This window comes from Oryx dammah, unplaced genomic scaffold, assembly GCF_014754425.2.
Source record: "Oryx dammah isolate SB20612 unplaced genomic scaffold, SCBI_Odam_1.1 HiC_scaffold_11210, whole genome shotgun sequence".
NCBI lineage: Eukaryota > Metazoa > Chordata > Mammalia > Artiodactyla > Bovidae > Oryx > Oryx dammah.
This window is the reverse complement of record NW_024080603.1, coordinates 3,709,052-3,725,663: the sequence shown is the minus strand read 5'-3', so window position 1 is coordinate 3,725,663 and position 16,612 is coordinate 3,709,052. Positions and strand designations below refer to the sequence as shown.

Sequence of the window (16,612 nt, the reverse complement as noted above, 5' to 3'; positions counted from 1 at the left end):
TTGCCATCTTGAAATCTTGACATTTTCCATCTTCCCCTCCGGAAATCTTCCACTGGCATTGCAAGCCTTACTCTCCTCTCATTATTCATTCATTGAACACTGGCGTCTAACCTGTGCCCAGGTTCTTAGACGGCATGGGGGACTGAGGAGAGTAGATGCCCTGCCTCTGATGGGTTCTCAAGCCAGCGTGGGAGAGGGACTCACAGACAGAGCTGCGCAGAACAAAGGCTGGGGCAGCCGCACTTCACCGGAATCCCATTTGTTCCCTCCGTTCCCTCTCCCTCCGATGCCTGGTCACATCCTGTGATGGGTGGTGACTGAGACGGAGCCAGCAGAGGGGACCCCAGCAGTGCTGGCTGGCATCAGCGTTGGGACGCCAGAAGCCTTGTCTGATCACTCACTAATGCTCCTGCATCGCTGCTCCCTTTAGTAACCACTGCCGGATGGAAGTCTCGAGTTAGACTCATACTCGCTAAGAACCCCAAACCTTCCCTCCAGCAGGAAGACCAGTTTATGACTCTGCCAGCATCTGCAGTATGAGGGCTCTGCCTAACTGTGGGCTGCCACGGGCCTCCTCCCCTCATGGTGGAGCTGATTTGGCCCCTCAAAGCTAGAGTCCACCTCCCACTGAAGTGGGTATCCCCCAAAGTCCTCTGTCTCCCAGGAAGAGAAGACTCTGTTGCCCTAAAATATGGAAAGATCCTCACAGAGTGCCAATAAGTTTTAAAGATTCCTGAAGGATGTTCAGCCTTGCGGTACCCCCAACCAAGCCAGTGCTGCTACTTTTTGGCAATGGCCCTGTCCTCTCTGAAATGCCTCCATCTTTGGAAGGCTCCGAATGTCCCCAGAACAGCACACTTGGGGTCTCCTCTGTGCTGAGGGACCATGTCTAAGTCAGGCTCAAGTTCTAGGAAGCTTCTCCCTTGGTAGTCCTTAATTTGAGTCCATTAACAAATGCAAAACAAGTCAGTTCAAGCCAAGTCAACTCAAGTCAATTCTACCCAACTCAACCCAACTCTATGCACTTGTTGTTGGTCAGTCGCTCAGTCTGAACTCTTTGTGATCTCATGGACTGCAGCACACCAGACTTTCCCGTCCTTCACTATCTCCTGGAATTTTCTCAAACTCATGTCCATTGAGTCAGTGATGCCATCCAACCATCTCATCCTCTGTTATCCCCTTATTCTCCTGCCCTCAGTCTTTCCTAGCATCAGGGGCTTTTCCACGGAGTCAGCTCTTTGTATCAGGTGGCCAAAGTACTGGAGCTTCAGCTTCAGCATCAGTCCTTCCAGTGAATATTCGGGGTTGATTTCCTTTAGGATGGATCTCCTTAAAGTCCAGTGCATAATTCCTGCACATTCATACTTCAATGCATACTTACTGCACACCTCTTTGTCTTACTACCTTGAGTCCAGCTCTTGTTTGGGAAAAGTTAGAATCTGACAACAAGACACAATCTTTACTCTCAAGGAGTTTTCTATTTTGAACCTAGATTTAGCACAAAATTTCCTGAGGGAATGAATACCTTCCAAAGGGGCCACAGAAAGAACGTCGCTTTCTGGCTTGGAGACAGTCCGACCAGTAGCTTAATTTCTGTGGTCGGCGCCATAAGACTTTTCAAACTCCCCTTGGACTTGTCTGACCTCAAGACTTCAGACTGCAGAGTCAGTGGCCTCTCACACTTCAGAATAGGATAATTCATTCATTCATTTATTCATTCACAAACATGTATTGAGCATTTTACGTGCCAGGTACTTTACAGCCATTATACCATTTAATTCTCACAGCAATCAGTGTGGATGCAGAACCATTAAGTGGTCAGCTAGGATGTAACTCAGTCCTAATTCCAAAGCCTGTTCTCTTTCTGTCTCATCCCACGGTCTCTTAGAACAATTGAGTAGAATCCATAATAAAGCATAGAGATCCCCAAATGCTTAAACAAACACATTCTATATGGAGGGAAAGAGTGGATTAATGAATATTTTATGTGAGGCAAAATCCCACCTGACCAGTTTAGTAGAATGCTTTGAGAAGTGAACTATATACGGAGATAAAGGGTGACTTTTACAAAAAGCCTTTGTCAAGTTTTCATCCCAAAGCCTATTAATAAAATTGATTCATTATAGAACTGGGCAGAGGTGGGTGGTGAGTGGGAGGGAGTCTATTTTTGCATGGATAGAGAACTGGCTTAGAGACAAGAAAGAGAGGGTGGAGATAAATGGGTGCTTTTTCAAACAGGGAACTAGGATTCCCCAGGAATCGGCACCAAGTTTGGTCTTATATAACACCCAGTGCACTAGCATTGAACCCCTAGTGTGTACAGGCCCTGCATTAAGCACGGGGGTATCCACACAAGCCAGGCTCAGTTCCCCTCTTGGAAGATCCCACGAAAGAGGATGCTCAGGGGTTTACAGAGAAGCTCCTGTGAATGGCATGACCTCGGAGAGCAATTGGAGAAGGTTGCTGGGGGATGGAAGGGAGCACCAGACAGCAATCAGAAAATCTGAGCTCTGGGACCACTACCGACTTGCTGTGTGACTCTGGGCGAGCCCCTTCCCTCTCTGGCTCCCAGTTTCTGCTCTTATACAATGAAGAAGTTGGACGAGATGAAAGGGCTGTGGTGTCCTGGATGGAGGACAAGGATTGGGAACAGGGCTTGGTTATGAGAAAGTCTGCACGCACTGCGGCCAGCACATCTCTTCCTGTCCCTGAGCTGCGGTGGGAGAGACCACTCTCTGTCTCTGTCTCTCTCATTTGTGAAAAGTGAGGATGAGGCAAAGAGCCACGAGGTCTGTGATGCTGGGGCTCAGAGCCCAGCCTGGAATCCCTCAGTGGCATTCTCTGCGAGTGACTCAGCATCATAAATAGCTCCCATCTGGATGAGCAATGATATCTATAGCGATCAAGCGATCTCTATATCCACACACACTCTCTCTGTGCAAATATGTGGCTCAGTGTATGCTAAATACGAGGTGGCCTGGAGACGTTCCTCCTCTTAAAAGACTATTTGGTATGAAACTCAAGACTGTTTATTTAAAGAAACAAGTTTACAACTAAGCACGTTGGATTACTGGTAGTGGGTGGTGAGGAAGAGGCGAGGTGGATGGATGAAGGGATGCTGGGTGTGATCCAAGCTTGGGGGCCACCTGGAAGAGGAACCGAGGCTGACAGGTCCACCTTTTATCCTTTTGTCTGCTGCGGGGGTGGGGGTAATGAACATGCACATGAGACGCTTGGGATCCTGGGGCGGGGGTGCAGAGGGGAGTATTAAGCTCATCAACGCAGCAGCTCAACAAAAGGCATAGGAACTGGGAGTGAGAGGAGAGTAAGCTTCCAGCTCTGCCCTACCCTGCCATTGATCTTAGGCAATTCATTAGTTCACTCATTCATTTGTCAAACAAACATCAACCGCCTAAAAGGTACGTAGACCACTTGGGGATACAGACAGGAAAAAGAGGGTAGGAGCTCAGGCTTAGCTACCTGCAGCTGTCCGTCTTCAGGCAAGTCCTTCCCTTGCTCTGTGCTTCAGTTTCCTCACGTGTAACCTGGGATAATACCTCAAGGTGTTTTTGGGGGAGGGAGGGTCTTCATTGAATAAGGTAACACAGACAAAGATGTTCTTCTCTGTTGTAATGTAAGCTAGTGCCATTCTAACACGTGGCCAGATTGACCCATCTCATTCCCACTGGGGAGTGCTCTTGGGGACTGCCAAGGGGAAGTAACATCATGACCACCTTCACCAGGAGCGGGGGGCGCTCTCAACACTGCGTATGGGCATGAGCCTGGACAGCACCCTCACCTTTGCTTCCTGGCTGAGCTGAGATGCAGGAGCCTTCAGTTGCCAGGCAGAGCAGATAGCATGCCAGAGACCCACAGACTTCCCGGAAGGGGGCCGAGGGTGGTAAGGGCGGGGAGAAGAGGGCTGCAGGGGGTGGGGAGGCTTCCTGAATGGGCACCCCTCCCCAGACCCCTCTGACAGATGAGCCCTTGCCCCTGTTGAGGCCACACTGATCCTCTGGATTCTGGCAAAGGGCTGGGCAGTTCAGGGTGGGGTCCTGCTTGGCAGGAGACCCAGCCCTGACCCCACCTCACCTGCTCCTGACAGCAGTCGGCCGTCTTAGTCACCGGTTCAGGCAAGGCTGCTGCGGTACCACTGACCACACTGCTTTCTGGCTTCATTGTGATTTCTGACCGGTGTCAGTGGGTGGGATTTACGGTCAGTCAGATCTGGGTTTGAGTTCTGGCTTTGGGGAAATCCATTCCATTTCTCTGAGCCTCAGTTTCCTCCTGTATAGAATGGGGCTACTAAGAGCACCCACCTCATATACTGTGCCATACAGCTGCTTGTTATTATTTTGGGTTAGTTAATATTAGTGTTAGTCACTCAGTCACGTCCATTCCTTTGTGACGCTGTGGACTGTAGTCCCCCCAGGCCCCTCTGACCACGGGATTCTCCTGGCAAGAATACTGGAGTTGCCATGCCCCTCTCCAGGGGATCTTCCCCACCCAGAGATTGAACCCGCGTCTCCTGCATTGCCAGCAGAGTCTCTACTGTTTGAGCCACCAGGGAAGCTTCTATTATTATTGGTGGTGGTGTGACATAAGATAATGTCTGTGAGGGTTTCTATTTCATGGTAGCCCCTGAAATCCTAGTTACCTTCCTCTGCTCTCTTCTAGGAGGTACCAGATAAACCTAAAAAGGCAAAGGGTACCCAGTAAGTATTTGTCGATCGAGCAAAGCTCAGCAAGTTCGCTAGATTTGCCTTCACATGGTTCGGAAGAATGAGGTCGATGCTCCGCTCTCACATCGTACGTGCGCACACAGGGGCTGGAAGGGGGCATGATCCGCTCGGTTTGCGCGGGGCTGAGCGGGGAGCGGGGCGAGACCCGGCAGCCCTCACTCTCTCTCCCGCTGCAGTCCGCTCCGCTCTGGGCTGGACGCCAAGGCCTCAGCCGCTGCAGGGACCTGAGCACAGCCTGTCACCTCCTCGAATATTTTCTCTTCCTGCCGCCACCAGCGTCCTGCTTGCTGTGAATGACACACGACGTGCAGATTCCGGGCTCGGCAACAGGGCTGGGGATGGGGGGTTGGCCCCAGGTCAGGGGTTCCAGTAGATCAGCCGACTCCAGGCCCTTCGTGTCATTGGCGGTCTTCTGGGACCACCCTGGGTAGCACAGCCCTAACCCGCTGTCTCAACGGCTCCCGGCACTATCGCCTCCTCACAGAATCCCCTCTGCCCCCTCAGCCCCTCCACTGAGACAGGAGCCGAGTGAGGACGGGCCCTGCTGCTGGCTCCCCAGAGCCTGGCACTTAGCAGGGCTTGATAAATATCTGCTGAGCGAGTGAATGAACAAGTAAATAAGAGGCTGGACGACTGTGCCAGGCCCTGTTCTAAACGCTGGTAACAGCACAGTGAACAGAGCAGGCGGGCTGCCTGCTCTGGGGAGGCTGACAGTGCTTGAATTTAAAGCTAGCAGCTGGATTGGCCGAAGGGCAGCGTGGCTTCTTCCTCACTGGTGAGGTGGGGTGGGGGAGGGGGTCTCTGGTTGGGGGTGCTGGCTGCCGGGAGCATCTCTGAGTAGGGTCTGCGTGTTGAGTTGGGAGGCTGACCCTGATAGGCAGATTGGGGTCAGTGGGGGTGAACTGTTACATTTGGAATGGATACACAACAAGGTCCTACTGTACAGCACGGGGAACTATATCCAATCTCTTGGAATAAGCCAGAATGGAAAATAATTAAAAAAGAACATGTGTGTAACTGAATCATTCTGTTGTATAGCAGAAATTAACAAAACATTGTAAATCAACTATACTTCCAAAAAAAGGTGGGGAGGGCAAGGAGAGGAATGGAGGTGTTGCAGTCAAGGGCTTTGCGTCTACCTACTGCTGAGTCCCAAAGAGGTAGCATGTTGCCTGGCACATAGTAGGTACTTAGTAAATTTCGTTTAGTGAGTGAAGGGTAGGCAGAGAGTGTGTTGGGACAACACAGGTCTAGGGACTTGTGGGAATCAAGAGTGTTAACTACTGGAGTTATTATGACTCACACTTGAATGGGGCTTTGCTCTTTCCAGAGCTTTCATGCCGTGGTGATTATGCTCACTGAGCAGGTGAAGGCCCATTTGGCACAGGTTTACAAGTGAGCCCTCTGCGCTGGGTGTTAGTGTTATTGACATAAGCAACAGGATGGGGACAGCAGTTTCAGCGTAACTGAGCTGCGTCAAGTCCTTCACATCCACCATCTCTCTCATTAGAGTAGCCGAGGTCATACTTATCATCACAGAGGAGGGCGCAGATGCTCTGAGAAGTGTTAATCTTGCACAGTTGGAACCCAGGTTTACTCTAGAGTGAGGTGTTAAAAAGCTCACAACCTAATTGGGACCCAAAGAGGAAAGTGGATAGTTAAAATATGATGTGATATCCACCTGAGGGGGGGTTGGTCAGAGGAGACTCACTGTCAGGAGGCAGTGGGAGGGCTTCCCTGAGATGAAGAGTCTGGAGCTGAGGCTTAGGGACAGTGGGGCTGGAAGGGTTTCCCAGGCAGAGGGAAGAGCGTCTGCAAAGGCATCAAGAGAGCATGGTCTTCCCAGGCACTTGGAGGAGTTAGGTTTGGCCAGAGCCTTGGGGAGAAAGAAAGATGAGGCTGGGAGATTATCTGTGCCAGGTAGGGGGTCTCAGTTTAGCAGAGTGTGAGCTTCACCCTGAGGATCCTGGAGGGCTTGACTTTGTGCTCTAGAGAGCTCCTCTGGGAGACAGCTGATGAGTTGGGGGACGGGAAGACTCAGCGGCAAAGCTTGTGTTTGATGAGGCGCAGGGTAGAGGAAAGAGCCTCTCAGCCTCCAGGCTTGGGCGATGTGTTGAGTACAGAGATGTGGGTTCTCTGTGAGTCAGCCCTCTGGTTGGCTGACCCACCCTGCAGAGTTGGAAGCCCTCCCGCAGCTCCGAGAAGACCAGTGGGTCAGGTCCTTATCTCTGCCCCAGCCTCAGCCCAGCCAAGCCCTCCTCTGCCACCTGACTGCTCCCAAAATGTGTCCTAGCAACCTTGCAGGCTTCACCTTGGCAACTGCATCCTCTCCTCTCCCCTATTCTGGCTGGGCTGGAGTGGAAGGAGGAGTTGCGGTCCCTCCCGTCCACCAGACTTGCCTTGCACCCGTGACTGCCAGCACCCTGGGGCTGATCAGGTGGAGGCTGGCCTATGTGATGAGGGATGTGGGTCTGGACATGGGACAAGGCCTTGGACTGAGAACCTCTTGAGCTGTGTTCTGACTGAAGGCCTGGTGCTCGTCTGAGTAACCTTGGTCCAGTATCTCCCACTCCTGGGGTCTCAGTTTTCCCTTCAGTAAAATAAGGAGATTGGACAAGACCGTCTCTAGTGTATAATATTGTCTTATTCCAGTTATCCCCGTGTTTAATCTTTTCTGTGGTTATTGGTTGGATGCTCTGATGATGGCATGGATTTTAGTGTTGGACTGCAGGCATTTAAATCCTGGTTTGCTTGGACAAGTCGCTGTACATTTCTGAGCCTAGAGTACTTTCCTCTATAAAGTAAATAAATCGAATGCTATCTCACCCAAAGGGTTGAGAGTCAGGTGATGGTATGTAAGAAAGTGCTTTGTAAATGACAAAGAGCTACACGAATGTTACCTATTTCATCACACGGACAGTGCTCAGTAATGATGTATTAAACGCCACCCACCCCACCAGAAACAAGAGCAAGCATTCAGTGATCTTTAGCACAACAATTTCATATTCACAACAACCAATAAGGTAGCTATTATTATTCCCATTTTCCAGGTGAACAAATGGGGGCCCTTTATGGTTAAGTATAGAAGGAGCTCAGCCAGACCCCCTGGCTTCAAAACTTGACTGTTCAAAATTTAATGAGGTGGCCACACCAGCATCTCGTCTCTCCATCTTTGGTTTTGCCTCTTGCCTCAAGTCAGGATCTAACTCAGGGTCTGGTGGGTACAGGGGCAACCTTGTCATTTTTTGTGCATCTTCCAAGTGCCAAGAATTGACCACTTTCTCAGGCTTTCACAAACATGCCACCCCCTCCCAGGGAGTCCCGTTAAAATGCAGATTCTGATTCCATGGGTCTTGGAAGCAGCTGCACTTCCTCATTTCTAATAAGTTCCCAGAAGATACTGACTTTCCTGGTTTGTGATCACACCTGGAGTAGCTGGGTCCCACGCGTGCATCCGTGCACGCTCATTTGCTTCGGTCACGTTCAACTCTCTGCAACCCTATGGACGATAGCCCCCCAGGCTCCTCAGTCCATGGGATTTTCCAGGCAAGAACACTGGAGTGGGTTGCCATACTCTCCTCCAGGGGATCTTCCTAGCCCAGGGATCAAACTGGTATCTCCTGCGTCTTCTGCATCGCAGGTAAATTCTTTACCACTGAGCCACCAGGGAAGGCCCAGCTAGGTCCTAGAAGACTTTAAAGTGAAAGTGAAAGTGAAAGTGAAGTCATGTCCAACTCTTTGTGACCCCGTGGACTGTAGCCTACCAGGCTCCTCCGTCCATGGGATTTTTCCAGGCAAGAATACTGGAGTGGGTTGCCATTTTCTTCTCCAGAGGAATCTTCCTGACCCAGGGTCTCCTGCATTGCAGGCAGATGCTTTACCCTCAGAGCCACCAGGGGACTTTATCTTAGTAAATCCTGGGGATCAGGTTTAGTTGGCCCCAGGGTCACAGATGGGGAACTGAGGCTTGAGATGCAATATACCTTACTCAGGATCCCACCATGTACAAGACATGGGTTTGAACTGCTTGACTAATGTAGTGCCCTGGGGGTTGTGGGCCTAGCAGTGCCTCCAAGCTGTGTGGTCCCTGCTTGAGCTCTGTCTCCACAACTGAAGCAAGCGGTGATCTCTGAGTCCCTGTTTGGGGATGTTTGTTTCTTTCAGTTCATCAAGAAGAGACTAGTTTTAGATGCTGGCCCCCTGTGGGAACAGGGCCCTGGCCCAGGAAGTGTCCCTGCAGGGGAGTGAGCATCTGAGGGTCAGGATTACATCCTGTACACGAATGACTCATCTTTCAACCTCTTTTGGAATCCTGTCTTTATTTGAAAATATTTTGTATTTTAATCATCATAGATTTTTTGCATTAATCTTATTAAAAAATACTGCACAAAATGATATTTATGTTGATGGCTGAGCTTTTTAGCATCCCCTTACATTTTGCATCTAAGACAGGCGCCTCTCCACCTGCCACCCCCCAGCCTGGGCTGGCCCCTAGTCTTCTCCCTCCCTCTCCTGCCTCGTGGCATTAGGATGCTGCCTGCGAGGCACTGCAGTGCCCACCCGGCAGCCAGCCAGCTGATGGATTTATTTCCCAGCAGGAGAATCCATCACTTTGCTTGCCTTTTGGCTGACCTACTCTGGAGATGGCAGTGGGGACTGTGGGTCTGAAGAGGTCCCAGGGATCTCTCTGATGTGGGCTTTGTCACATCAGGTCCCTTATGGCTAGCGTGATTGAGGTAAATGACTCAGAACTTAAAGATTCTGTCACCTCTCTGCTTCAACCAGTCTTCAAGGCCCTGCCAGCTCTGCCCTCTTCTCTACCACCTTCCCCTTTGCTCAGTAGGTTTCTGTCCTGTGATCTCATCAGGCTTATTCCTACCCCAGGACCTTTGCACTTTCTGCCTGGACAGCTGCTTCATGGCCAGCTGCTTCTCCCTATCCAGATGTTGGTTTCAATGTCTCTTCCGTCAAGCCTCCCCAGCCTTCCTTACCTAAGCAGCCCCACTCTCCTTAGCACACCTCTTCTTTTATTTCCTTCCTAGCACTTACGTAACTTGGTGGAATTATACTTGTTTACTCGCTTATTCCCTCTGTCTCCACTAGAATGTGTTTTTATTTCATTCTTCACTGACTCTCCAGCTCCCGCAAGAGTTACTGGCCCATCACAGGTGCTCAGTAAGTATTGAGGGATCAATGAGCCATATCCTGAGCTTCGGTTTCCACATTTGTGAAATGAAGTACAACTCTAAGTTCACACTGTCAGAATCAGAGGCCAAACAGCCTGAGCGGACTGGCTGTAGTGTTCGCATTTCACAGTTGATGAACCTGAAGCCCAGGGAGGTACAAGGACTTGCCCAAGTTCACCCAGGTGGGAAGGTCTGGGGCTGGGGTTCTCCCCAGTCTGGAGAAGTGCCCGCTTCCATGCCTTGCTCAGAGGAGGCAGTCAGCAATGTGAAAACTGGATCTGAGTGCCTCTGAGTATCTTGCCATCTGCTGCTTGAACTGCAAGACCCTACTTGCCCGCCCGGCTGTCACAGCTATCTGACAAGTCAGAGACAGGAATTCTAATGGCTGGTTTTTGTGGAACACAAAGTCCTGCTTCTTGCCAATGGAGAGATACATTTTCTCTGCATTGGCAATTACCACACTGAATGTCTGGGGAACGGTTCTCATCTTCCAGGCACTTTACCAAGATTAACTTCTGAACCCTATGCAGCACTGCTTGCTGCAGTTTGAGGGGGTGCCTGGGGGACTGTGGCCAGCAGTGTCTCTGTCACAGGGAAAGCTGGGGTTTGGAGGGGCTTGAGGCCCCCAAGTCAACATCTCCAGGAGTTTATTTTCCTGAGAGCAGTTCCTCCACTGTCTAAAATGCCCTGACCTTCTCGAGGATTCAAGGATTCTGACTTTCCCTGCCCCATTTGTTCATTGGTTCAGCAGCGTATCTACAAATATTTACTGAGACTATCCTAGGCATTCTTATAACCCTGAGGCTGCAACGGAGAACAAAATAAAATATACAGTGTCCTTGCCCTCCTACAATAATGGATCTGTAGGGGAGACAGATGACAATGTCTAGTAACTGGCTGTGTGACTCTGGGTAGGTTCCTTTCTATTTCTGGGCCTTTGGGTTTCAGTTTATTCTCCACCTCTAATCCCCCCTGTTTAAGAGACTGATGACTTCTCACTGCAAAAAAAGAAAAAAAAAAAGCAAGATGGGAAACTTCCCTGGTGGTCCAGAGGTAAAGAATCACCTTCCAAAGCAGGGGACCTAAGTTGATCCCTGGCCAGGGAACTAAGATTCACATGCCTGAGGGCAACTAAGGCCATGCGCCACGACTACTGCGCCCTGCAACCGGACAAGCCCACACACCTTGACTAGAGAAAGTCCGAGTGCTCCAACAGAGACCCAGAGCAGCCATAACAATTGGCTTGCAGACAAAAAACAGGCAAACCAAGATGGGCCTCCCTGGCCTGAGCTCCAAGGCCCCTCAGTGTTGGGCTCTAGCTGAACTTTCCCAGCACATGTTCCCTGCCTTCCCATTGCATTTTGCCACATTTTTATTTAACCAACACTCGTTTGTCACTTTCTAAGTGCCAGGCACTGTCTAAATGCTTCACAAAATGTAACCTGTTTAATCCTAACAGAAACACCTTGAAATGTGTTGTAATTCTCATCTCCATCTTAAAGATGAGGACCCAGAGACACAGAGAGGTAGGCAATTTGCTTGAGGGTACACAGCTGCTAAATGGACCAGGCAGGCTGGCGCTCTCTCCCTGAATCCCACGGCCTCTACTTTCCCTCCCTGCCTGTTTCGGACACCAGTCCTGCCATCTCCTTTTCTAGATACAACTCAACAGACATTGCCCACTTCCAGGAAGCCTCCCCTGACGTCTCCGAGGTTGAATGAGTTATTCTTGTCTCTGGGTTCCCGCAACGCCTTGCACATCTCCCCACAGTAACTCTTCCCGTGGAATACTGTTGTTCTGGTTTGTGTATTGTCTTCTCTATTGGATGCTGAGCATCTCAACGGGGGAGGCTGTGTTTCACCCTCTCTGCTCCCTCTTGCCCAGCCCAGCATTCCCAGATCATGCACTCTCCATGCTGCAACCAGAGGCAGCTTTTAGAAACAAAACTAGTTTTTATCACTCCACTGCTTGAACATCCAGTGACGATCCATTGCACTTAGAAGGCTTTGCACGGTCTGGTCCCTGCCCACACCCCCTTATCTGCTGTCACTCTCCTTCTCACTCACTTGGCTTCTAGCCACTTTGGTTCCTGTCTGTCTGCAGACAGTCCAGGCTCACAACAAATGCTCTGTTGAGCTATTTCTTCTGCCTGGAACGTTTTGCCACACATCCACATATGACTGACTTTTTTTATAATTTGGGCTTCAGTCCCACGTCTCCATTGCAGACAGACCTCCCCTATTGTTTGTTTGTTTGTTTGCTTAACTGTTTTCATATTTACCTTTTACTTACTGTTAATGACTGTGTCTATTGCAAGTCTGTAAGCCCCGTGACAGCAGGGGTCTGGAGGGTCTTGCTCAGCACATGGAACAGTGCCTGACATAATAGCCGCTCAATGAGTTCATGTTGAAGGAAGAGTAGATGCTCTCCAAGGTCTCTTTGGGGAGATACAATTCAATTAAGCCCAGATAATATAATATAACTTATCTAATTTGGTCTCTTCTCAGGCTAAAAGCTGGGATAATTTCACAAGCTGAAATTCATGATCTTCATTACCCTCCTACATCTTACCTGCAATCATACTCCTAGAAATAAGGCCACTTTATTGACTATTCTCTGCTGACTTCTCTTCATCAGGGATGCTTAAACTTCTTATACATGTTTTAATTTGTCCAACTAAGACTCAAGGAAACTTGTGAGATATTGCCCTCACCATTTTGCAGGCAGGGACATCCCTGAAAAGCAAAACTGCTGATTTGAGAAGTGCCCAGAGCCCAATGGGAGCACACACTCTCGTCACAGCCATCACATTTCATCAACAACAGGAGAGACATCATGCTCCAGGAAGGCACAAGAGCTGAGCACTGCCAGTGTCCGGGCCAAACGCTACTCATTTAACACCCCAAAGGAGTGGCTATCTGTAGCCAAGAGGGATGTGCAGCCAAATTCAGGGCAAATGGGAAGTCTTCACATACTTCTGGTTAAAGCAGGCGGGATGGACACACATGCACAGAATTAAGGTCTAGGTGTCTGACTGCAGAGCTATTGCTGATGTGCAGCAGCCAGAACAGAGGCACCATCATCCTCAACTTTCTCCAAAAAGATATGAGAGGGAGCTGTGTCAGGGTACCTCAGAGACCAACTGTCACACATTGTCATCCTCTGGAGAGCCAGAAAGGACCCTTCTTGCCCTACTTCTACCTCTTCCTTCCGCCTTCTTTGAGATGGGGAAGGAAATGGCATCTCAAGTGGAGGGGCTGAGAAACTCTAAGGCCTAATCTTTTGGGCAAAATGGAGAACTTGAATTTTAAGTTCAAAGGTCTTGGCTCTGGTCTCAGCCCCGTAGGAACTTGGATACATTCCTCCCCACCTGTGTCCCTTGTCTTCTTCATCTGTAAAATATGGCTGTTGGGTTGGATGGTTTCCATGACTTCATACCTTCTGTATTTATGAGCTTATGATTCAGATGACTTTGAAAGGAATCTCAGTTTTTTCTTCTTCTTTATGGGGCTCTATTTGTCTTTTGATCAGTTTTGCCAATAGTCACTGGCCCCTGGTCACAGTATAGGTAGTAGAGAGTATTCTGGCTTGGTAAAATTTGTAGAGAGTTGATGTACCCTTTGGTTTTCCTAAAATAGTTTCTCTAAAGCATGTGGCTTATCACCACAGTGATTGCTTCTCTCAAAACTTTATACTAAGGAACAGGAATGTTCAGAACACATTAAGAGGAGAAAGCCATGGTTTGAGTTAGTGACTTCTAAGGTGGAATGGCATTTGAATGGCAGAGGTTGTTGTTGATGTTAAAAATCCTTCTGTATGAAATGATAGGATGTCTTAACTTTGCTTCAAAATAAGTCTGTGTTTGTGTGTGTTTGTACATGTATATGTGATGAGAGTGGGTGGGGGTACAGATGAAATAAATTGCCCAACTGTTGAAGCTAGATGATGGGTACATGGGGGGTTTATTATACTATTCTTTCTATTTTTAAAAATATGTTTGAAATATTTCATCACAAAAGGGCCTTTGGAGACTGACTCCAGCTTTCTCTACACTCTCATTTCCTAGTCCCCACCCTGAGGACCCTGTGTCACAGTGACATCACCCTGGGGGCTGTGATTTCACACGTGGGGCTCCTACTCACAGCTCCATCTGTCCAAGGTAGTTTTCCTCCTTTCCTGCCTCTGTGATCTCACAGCCTCGCATACTCACCTTAATTACAGCACACTCATATCATATTGCAATTGTTTACTTTCTGCTTCTTGTGCTGGTCTGTGTCCTTTTCAGGACACTTCTCTGTCTCCCTAGCTCACAGCCAGGGCACATGACTCCTCAGCACGTGTTTACAGAGGCAATAATATCAGGAATAGTAGTTATTATTTTTTGAGCACTTATTATGTGCCAGGCACTGCCCTAATCTCATTATATAGGTATTTCATTAAAGCCTCACTACAAGTGGGCACTATTAACCTGTCTTCTCAGAAGGTCACTTCCAAGGTCACAGACTTGTAAGTGACAGAGCTGAGATTTGGACTCAACTGAAACTACTTGGCCTTTCTCTGCACATCTGGTATTTTAAGACTTCTCTATCAATCTCACACAACAAGTCCAGGATTTGGGGAGCATGAATTTTAGGCTCAATTTTGCTACAAAATTGCTAAGTGACCTTGGGCAAATTACCTTTGCCCCCTAAGCTCAGTCTTTCCATCTCCCAGGGAGACTCTCAGTAAGCGAGGATCACGTGATTCCAGGGCCCTCCCTGCTTCAGCAGAGGAAAGGTTTCCTCTTCCACATTTGATCTCCTGTAGCCAAAGTGGCCTCCCTGTTTGGGAATCTCCCAGCTTCTCATCCTCTTTTCTGGCCACTTGCAACCTCCCAGAGTCAAGCCATTTTCACAACCAGCTGCCCAGGTCCCCTCCTTCCCCCTTCTTTCCTTGTGGGCTTCACTCTGGAGGTGGGGGCGGAACCCTAGGCAGGAGGGAGGGGGAGCGTGTAGCCGCCGGCTTCGTGAGGCTTCCCCGCGGTTTCTCGGCCCCCTTCCCCCCACGGAAACTCAGCCTCACACTTTCTAGGGATGTTCGGGGACAGTCGGAGTCAGTGATTGCAGCTGCCAGCCTTAGGCATCTGTGTTAGGCTTTCCGATGAAGTCCGTGGTCCCGAGCTAGCGTGGAGGCGGGGATTTGGAAGAGAGAGGGGGCGGCGCACTCCTTCCTCTTAGCCTAGGCCCAACCTGCCCAACTGTAGCCCGGGACCTTTCTGTGCCGTCTCCCCTCCCATCCTCTTTCCGACTTCCAGCTGGGACCCGCCATTGCACCGCCAGGCCTTGGCGAACTGCAGACCCAAGCCAAGAAACGCGCGAATATGACTAGGCCCCCTCCTCTGCTCGCCTCTGGCACTGCTCTGGGGGAAGTCGAAAGACCCCCACGGAGGTAACCACCCACTCCCAAGGAACGCGGGAGGCCCCAGCCAGCCCCCTGTCTTTGTTCGCGGCTCGCTAGGAAGCTGGCGCCCGGCGAGAGCTGTCCGCCGCTACGGTGCTGACGCGGGGAACGGAGCCCGCGGGGGCGGAGGACTGTCCTCCGCGACCGTGGTACTGAACCCAGACAGAACCATTAGAGGAGCCGGCCCGCCGGGCGCGGTCCGCCTGTGCGAGACCTGACCCCAGGGAGAGGACGCGGCGGGGCGCGGGAGCTGTCCCCGAGGTGGTGCTGAAGCGAGTTGGAGCCCGTGGCGCCCTCCGCCTCGCCCCGGAAGAGCCGGCGGCAGCGCAGAGCTACCCGGAGAAGGAAGGAGGGCGGAGGAAGCCGCCCTCAGGGAGCTCAGCAGCGCGGGGCCTATGGCTAGGGTCTCTCCCGCGAACCTGCTCCAGCGGAGGAGGTGGCGGCTCCGCAACGGAGAGCGAGCGCGAGTTCTACGAACCTGTTGGAAGCTGCAGCTCCACCGCGGCCGACCAGGGCGCCCGGGACCGAGGTTCTGGAGCGCCTCTCCCTGCCCCCTCTTCCTGGACTCCTCCGCGGAGGCGCTCCCTCCTGCCCGGGCTAGCACATGTGCACGCAGGGGGCGCCGAGCCCCTCTTCGATCCGCCCCGAATGTCCGTCGGGCTGCAGGGCGCCGAGTCGACAGGCCTCCCCCAAGGGCAGACCCGCTCCCAGGGAGACCCAAGCTTCCTGAGAAAGGAGGCGGGGGCTCGCGACGGGGACGAGAGAGGGCGCCAGCAGAGGTGTCTGTAACCCAGAGGGAGGCATGGGGGAGCTCCCCAGAGTCATTTCTGTCCTGAAGTTTAGAAACAACAGGGTCCTGTTGCTTAAGGGACAAAGGGCATCCTGCTTTGGAAACATCTCTCCCCCCACCCCGCGCCCCTCTTCGTTTCCGGGATTAACGACCAAATGCAGATCTTGTACCTGCTCAGCTGCAAACTCCATTCGCTGGTCCAGCTGCCTTTCGTACCTAACTCCAGGCCATCATCTACCATTCCGTAGAGAGAGCTTTCTAAACCTGCCCTATTTATCGTGCATCTGTAATAAAACACAAGCTTCCCTGGTGGCTCAGACGGTGAATCCGTCTGCAGTGCTGGAGACCTGGGTTCGATCCCTGGTTGGGAAGATCCCCTGGAGGAGAGGATGGCAACCCACTCCAGTATTCTGGAGAATTCCCATGGACAGAGAAGCCTGGTGGGCTGCACTCC

General features: G+C 50.8%; 1 protein-coding gene across 1 annotated transcript in view; it reads right to left on the bottom strand.

Moving 5' to 3' along the window:
• Positions 1-16,088, bottom strand: part of LOC120860974 (complexin-2) — an 89,088-nt gene extending 73,000 nt beyond the window's left edge. The window contains exon 1 of the mRNA XM_040236678.1: positions 15,847-16,088. The gene's annotated coding sequence lies outside the window, so the exon portion shown is untranslated. The remainder of the gene's footprint in view (positions 1-15,846) is intronic.
• Between the last annotated feature and the right edge of the window lie 524 nt (positions 16,089-16,612).